The following is a 6,813-nucleotide window of genomic DNA, read 5'->3' as shown; positions in this document are numbered from 1 at the left end:
TGCCCAGCACTCAGGATTCAAATGTCCAGAATGGTGTTTGTGAAGATTGAGCTGATTTGTTGGTTTCTACACATTCCTCAGTTCCTGTTTTCTTGTTATTCAGCATTTTCCCTACACATTCCTCAGTTCCTGTTTTCTTGTTATTCAGCATTTTTCCATCTTGTCTCAACCTTGTGGTTTGCACAGTCGACACCCTAGATTAACAACAGCTTTTCTGCTGTCACGCTATGTTTGTGATTAACATGTCCTATTTCTATAAGGCATATATTTATGTTAAAAGAGAACAAAACCATCCTTCACAATCCCCCTTTTTACACCCTTTTTACACCCCTAGCAAACATTAAAACCATCTGGTCCTCCCTGCTACACCTATCTTGTCCCAGGTGGGCTCCTTGCCACCCAGGAACTTTAAACCTTCACATAAGGGAGGACAAGTTCTTACATGTATGTTAGTTACATTAAGCTACTGATTTTCAACTTTTTCATTCCACAACCTCACCCACAGCAAACCAAGGATCATCCTCAGTCAGCCCCATTTTTCTCCGTAAGTTAGACTCAGTGTCAGCGTCTACTTCCGGAGTCTCAAGCAATGGCATCATACCTGTAGCCTGCGCCACATCTGTAACAGATTTCTTCAAACAAGGTATGATGCAAGCGGCACAGCACATCAGCATAAGGAATACAACAATGAGGGTCAGAAATCCAGTAACCATCAATGTAGTGTACTTACCGAACCAGCCACCCAGCCAGGAGAACAGTCCCCCCTCCTCCGCTCCAGCCAAGCCCTTCATTTCCACAGATAGTTTATCTAGACCACTTAGAGCTTTTGAAATGCTTCCATCAGGGCTGGTGTTATTAGGGATGAAAGTACAGCATTGTTCCCCAAACATTTTACAGACCCCTCCCTGACTGGCAAGGAGCATGTCCAAAGCTAGCTTATTCTGCCTGGCAGTTCTAGAGGTAGCCTCTAATTGTTCAGCCATACTTGTAAGTGCAGTGTAAGTGTAATTAACAAAACATTGCTGATTGTAATAGATATAATTGATCCAGGCAGTTTGTTTAGCATCAACAATGGCTGGGCCAATAATGGGCAATAAGTACCACAGGCCATCATTCCGGTTTAGTGCCTGGAATTCGTGAGGGACCCCTATTGGGACCCCCAACAGGTTGGTGTGGATGTTATCTGTCCCCTCGGACCAAGGAGCATCACGTTTCTGTCTCCTACTGGGTTGGTCACGAGCATCTGGGTCATGAGCGGATCCCAGGAGTTGGTTAGCTGTAACTTAAATAATGGTTAATGGTATTATAAGACTAGCCAGGGCACATGTACCTTGCCATTCACCTTTAAGAATAGGTGTCAACCGCCTGTTGGGGCCACATATCCACCATACGTCAGCAACACCTCTCGTTTGGTTTAGCCCATCTACTGGCCAGGTAGCATTAATGGTGACTTTACTGATACAATCCGCCTCGGGCAATTGACCATAGTCCACCCCCCTACCTGTACCAGTGATACAGCTGTAATTCCCTCCATATGCCCTGACACCCCATGGGGCCTTTTGGGGAGGAACCTCTGGGAAAATAAGGCTCAGAGCTTTACACAGGGTAGAGTTTGGGTTGACATGATAAAATCTTTCCAATATGCACATCCAACCTTCCCCGCTGCCTAGAGCAAAAGGGTGTGTTGCCAGAACAGGTCTAGCATGCCCACAGATAACACAGTCTTTTCTGTTGAGTGTTTTAGCTGTATACCTCATGTAGGCTAACCACATATTTTTCCTCCCCTCATAACCAGTTTCAGTGCCTAATTGGTCACTGTCTGTGATATCCTTAACATTTATTACCTGCACCGGGTTCAATATTTTAGTTGGTGGATTTAGAGTTGGACCTGGAGTGGTGGAGCCGTTCGACTGGATCTGTCTCTGTCCGGTTGGAACTGGTGATGGTTTCGGCAGTACCTTCAGGGCAATTGATCCCATAAGGTCGTGTCCCGACACCCTTATCCCCAGCGTATATGTTCCTGTATCCGAGAGCTTGACAGACTTAATTGTTAGTAGGATTTCATCACCTTTACAAACATCAGACTGCCCCTCACCCCTTCCCCAGATAATGGAAAACCTGTCTACTTTTGTCGGGTCCCCTATGCTGTACGGGTAACCCCTCCTCCATTCCCAATAAGGACCCGTATTTGTAATCATGTAATCCCAATAAGCACACCCATGCCCATTACAGAGATATACTTGCTGCCTCCTAAACCAAGTGTCTATTGTACACTCTTTTTTGTATGTCACCGAGTTGAGCTTCCAGCTACATATTCCCATTGGACTGGCCTGGTTGAATATCTTGCATCCCTTGAGTCTGATAGCACTGGAATCACCCTCAGTCAGCTGTATAGTCTCTATTTCCTTCCCCCATATTGTTGTCAACCCCACTAGTCCTATCCACATGAGAACAATTGGAGTCATGGCTGAGACTCAGACAGGTCTGTTACTACTTGATCTAACGTTCTCTCCGGGCCTGAGTCTTTTGTACAGTGGGTCCTGTGGTACCAAGTGTCTTTTCGGTCTGTGCTTACCCTCAGGGAGTGACTGGCTACTTCTTTTACTTGGAACGGTCCCTACCACCTGGGCTCTGTCCACTTCCTGGAGTGCACCTTCACTCGCACCCAGTCACCAACCAGGATGTCCCTGTTTTCGTCTGTGGTCTCAACCGCAGGAGTACGGACCTCCACCACCTGTTTGGATAGTCTTTCGACAAGAGAGGTTAGAGCCTGCATGTAGTCTGTGTATCTGATTTTAGCAATGTCTAGCCTAGGCAAACTCATGTTATCAGCAGGTGGACCTGGCATTCTTCTCCCTGTCAACAGTTCATGTGGTGTAAGTGTAACAGGGTTGGTTATGTTTCCACGCCATAAAGTTATACTGTTACATAAGGTGTGTGTCTGACCCTGGTGAGTTTCTCATGGACATTAAAGCTAGAGGTAGCGCATCTACCCATTTTAGCTTGGTCCCTGACATTATTTTGGCCATTTTTCGTTTCAAAGTCTGGTTGGCTCTCTCTACGAGGCCCTGAGATTGGGGGTGATACACTGACCCAAATTTGTGGGTGATCCCCAATGCTTGTTCCACCTCTTTCAGGTGTTCATTCTTGAAGTGGGAGCCATTGTCGGATCGGACCATTCGAGGAACCCCAAACCTTGGGATAAGGTCTCTTCGTAGCCATTTAACAACAACCTTGGCATCTTCCCTTGCTGTTGGGATGGCTTCCACCCATCTGGTGAACCTGTCCACCATCACCAACAGGTATCTTTTCCCTTCCACTCGGTTGTCTTGTCCCATGTCAGTAAAGTCAATGCATATGTCCTGGAAAGGTACATCAGGTATAGGGAAACTCCCTATTACTGCTCCCAATGAGATCTTGTTGTTGTAACCTTTGCAGATCTCACAGCTTTCTGAAACTTCTCTTGTCATGTCCTGCATTTGGGGGTGCCACCACACAATTTCCAGAGCTTTAGCCACGCTCTTCCAACCCCCATGTGCCTTGTTATGTTCTTCTCGTATCATTGACCTGAGCAGTTTGATGGGTGCTACTGTCTTTCCCATGTGTGATCTCCAGATTCCTTTGTGATCTCTTCTGGCTCCATGCCTATTCCAAACAGTCTGTTCATACACGTCCGCAGCCTCTTGTAGCTGCCTGACTGTGTCCATTGTCAGCTCATCTTGCATTTCTCCCGTCCTCTGTACCATCTGCTGTGCAGTATATCCTCCTGCTTCTTTGGCTGCTTGATCCGCCATATCATTTCCTTCCCTCACTTTTGTGTTCTCCTTACTGTGTCCTTTGCATTTCATAATGGCCACACTTGTTGGTAGATGAATTGCTTCGATCAATCGTTGTACTTCTTGTTTGTGTTTTATGGGTTCATTTGAACTGGTCAGATAGCCCCTCATCCACTGTGGGCCATCTATGTGTGCAATACCATGTGCGTATGCAGAGTCTGTGTAAATGTTCACTCTTTTTCCTTTGCTCAGTTCCAGAGCTCTCCTTAGTGCTCTGAGTTCAGCCAACTGGGCTGAGGCCTCAGATGGGTCCAATTTCTTTGCTTCCACCACATCGTGTGTTCCTGCCATTCCTTCTTGTTTTACCACTGCATAGGATGCTATGTTACCTCCTCCTGGGTCCTTTGACCTGTAACAGCATCCATCTGTAAAAAGGGTCTCCACTGTTCCCTCCAGTGGAACATTCTCAAGGTCCATTCTCACCTTTACTTGTTTTGCTGCCCTGTCCTCACAGATGTGTGGTTCTCCATTCCCCATCCCATCCGTCATGTTGGTCACCTCGTTCACATAGGTAATGTGTTTGGCCGTGATCATTTTTGTGATATTTGATTTTCTTTTGCTTGATAGAGTAAACAGTTTAGAGCCAATGAAAGCTGTTACTCCATGATCTGTGTTGATTTCCAGAGGGTGTCTCATAACAATATGAGCAGTTTTCCCAATTGCCTTGGACAGGGCTGCAATGTGTCTCGCACAATCAGTTTGTCCACATTCAATGTTATCCAATTGGGCACTGTAGTAATGTAGTACTCTCCTCTCTCCCATTTGTTTCTGATACAGGATGGAATGGACATAACCATCCTGCTCAGAAACATCCAACCTGAATGGCAGCGTGTAATCGGGCAGAGACAGAGCTTCGGCCTGTGCTAATGTCTGTTTCAGAGCGATGAATGCTAACTCACCCTCAGTGGTCCAGGTGAGGTTGGCAGTAAGGTTCCTGTTTCCTGCTTCTCTCAGTATTTCCCGCAAAGGGTCAACCTTAAGGCAATACTCAGGGATGTGAGTCCTGCTGTAACCAGTGAGTCCCAGAAAGGAGAGTAGGTGTTGAACTGTGGAGGGTTTAGGATGTTCCAAGATGGAGGTACGCTGTGCTGTGGATACAGCCTGACCTTTACCTGACAGTACTCTTCCAAGGAACTGTACAGTTCTGCGGCAGCATTGAACTTTTTCCCTCTTTACTTTGTAACCTTTATCTGCAACATGTTTAAGCAGGAGTTCAGTTGCTTGGAGACAGGTTTCAGCAGTGGGAGCAGCCAACAGCAAGTCATCAACATTTTGGTAGAAGGGTATTCCCTTCAGGCAAGATGAGCTCTTCCAGATGTTCTTTCAGGATGGAATTGAATATTCCCGGTGAGTCCCTGTAGCCCTGTGGAATTCTCGTGTACATAAGGTGCTGATTTTGATACGAGAAAGCGAACAAAGGCTGTGAGTCCTCATGGAGTGGTATGCAGAAAAAACGCATTTGCCAGATCAATGACAGAGAACCAGTCTTGGGTTGGTGAGATATTCTGTAGTGCCAGGTAGGGATCAGGAACAGGTCTGACATCAGGTACTGTTACGTCATTAATAGGTCTGAAGTCCTGAACCATTCTCCATTTGCCAGTGTCACCCTTCTTAACCTCTAACGAGCCTCAACCCCGGATCCGGGATCACCCCCCACCCCCCCCCACACTGATTAGCATCGCTAGCATAGCGTCACAATTAAATAGTAGCATCTAAATATCATTAAATCACAAGTCCAAGACACCTAATGAAAGATACAGATCTTGTGAATAAAGCCACCATTTCAGATTTTTAAAATGTTTTACAGGGAAGACACAATATGTAAATCTATTAGCTAAACACGTTAGCAAAAATCACCATTTTTCTTTGTCCACCATTTTCTCTCAACACCAGTAGCTATCACCAATTCGGCTAAACTAAGATATTGATAGCCACTAACCAAGAAAAAACCTCATCAGATGACAGTCTGATAACATATTTATGGTATAGGATAGGTTTTGTTAGAAAAATGTGCATATTTCAGGTATAAATCATAGTTTGCCATTGCAGCCAGCATCACAAATCTCACCAAAGCTCCTAGAATTACTATAGACAGCAACGTGTATTACCAATTTACTCATCATAAAACATTTCTTAAAAATACACAGCACATAGCAATGGACAGACACAGATCTTGTGAATTCAGACAACATTTCAGATTTTCTAAGTGTTTTACGGCGAAAACACAATAAATCGTTATATTAGCATACCACATACGCAAACGTTACCCGAGCACTGATTCTAGCCAAAGAGAGCGATATCATATCATCGCCAAAATATATTAATTTTTTCACTAACCTTCTCAGAATCCTTCAGATGACACTCCTGTAACATCATATTACAACATACATATACAGTTTGTTCGAAAATGTGCATATTTAGCCATAAAAAACCGTGGTTATACAATGAAAATAGTAGCAAAACAAGCCTGGAATTGTCGGTCGCCATCTTTGAGTGATCTAGTTTAATCAATAGCTAATCATATACTTGACTAAAAAATACAGGGTTGACAGGAATCGAAAGACAAATTAGTTCTTAATGCAATCGCTGATTTACATTTTTTAAATTATCCTTACTTTTCAATACAGGTTGCGCCAAGCGAAGCTATAGCAAACAAGATGGCGACATAAACGTTTAACATTTATCGACAGAAACACGATTTATCATCATAAATTGTTCTTACTGTGAGCTGTTCTTCCATCAGAATCTTGGGCAAAGAATCCTTTCTTGGGTCTAATCTTCTTTTGGTCGAAAGATGTCCACTTGTCCGTCGAAATGCCCACTAACGTACGACCGGGAGCCCGAAATGTGCCCAGCGCGTCAAAGTGCACAACAAAGCAATGCCTCAAAATCGCACTAAAAGGATATAAATTGCTATACAACGGTTCAAATTAACTACCTTATGATGTTTTTAACTCCTATAACGAGTAGAAACATG

General features: G+C 44.4%; 1 pseudogene; it reads right to left on the bottom strand.

Annotated features, from left to right (window-relative positions):
- Nucleotides 1–2,617: 2,617 nt before the first annotated feature.
- LOC120057725 lies at nucleotides 2,618–5,422 on the bottom strand (annotated as a pseudogene).
- Between the last annotated feature and the right edge of the window lie 1,391 nt (nucleotides 5,423–6,813).

This window comes from Salvelinus namaycush, chromosome 13 (genome assembly GCF_016432855.1).
Source record: "Salvelinus namaycush isolate Seneca chromosome 13, SaNama_1.0, whole genome shotgun sequence".
Lineage (NCBI taxonomy): Eukaryota > Metazoa > Chordata > Actinopteri > Salmoniformes > Salmonidae > Salvelinus > Salvelinus namaycush.
This window is presented reverse-complemented; position numbering and strand designations above follow the sequence as displayed.